The 403-nt window shown below is 63.3% G+C and overlaps 1 protein-coding gene across 1 annotated transcript in view; it reads right to left on the reverse strand.

Moving 5' to 3' along the window:
• BBX (BBX, HMG-box containing) overlaps positions 1 to 403 on the reverse strand; it is a 239,842-nt gene that overhangs the window by 223,248 nt on the left and 16,191 nt on the right. The gene's annotated exons all lie outside the window — the stretch shown is intronic.

The raw sequence follows: 403 nt of genomic DNA on the forward strand, positions 1-403 counted from the left end.
CACACACACACACACACACACACACACACACACACACCTGGCTCTGTGCTCAGACACACAGGGCTCCTAGCACACGACACACACACAGAGCACACACAGACTCCTAGCTGTGTGTGTGTCTGTGTGTGTCTGTGTGAGGTATGAGTGCATTTTGTTGCCTCTCCTCCTTCCCTGGCATCGCTTCATCCCCCGCCGGGCGGGCCCGCACAGCCGGGCTCTCCCAGCCCGGCCCGGCCCGGCCCGGCCCGGCCGTGTCCCCGGCCATGCAAGTTTCATACATGGCTAATGCAAGGCGCGCGCACAGAGAGGAGGAAGAGAGCGGCGAGGAGAGGAGGAGGGGAGCTGCTCGTTGTAATTTCCCAGCAGGCGAGCCCAGCACCAAACGCCCGGCTCCCCCCACCAG

The sequence above is a fragment of the Gavialis gangeticus genome, unplaced genomic scaffold, assembly GCF_001723915.1.
Source record: "Gavialis gangeticus isolate Ggan-Ray unplaced genomic scaffold, GavGan_comp1, whole genome shotgun sequence".
In the NCBI taxonomy this organism is placed as follows: Eukaryota; Metazoa; Chordata; order Crocodylia; family Gavialidae; genus Gavialis; species Gavialis gangeticus.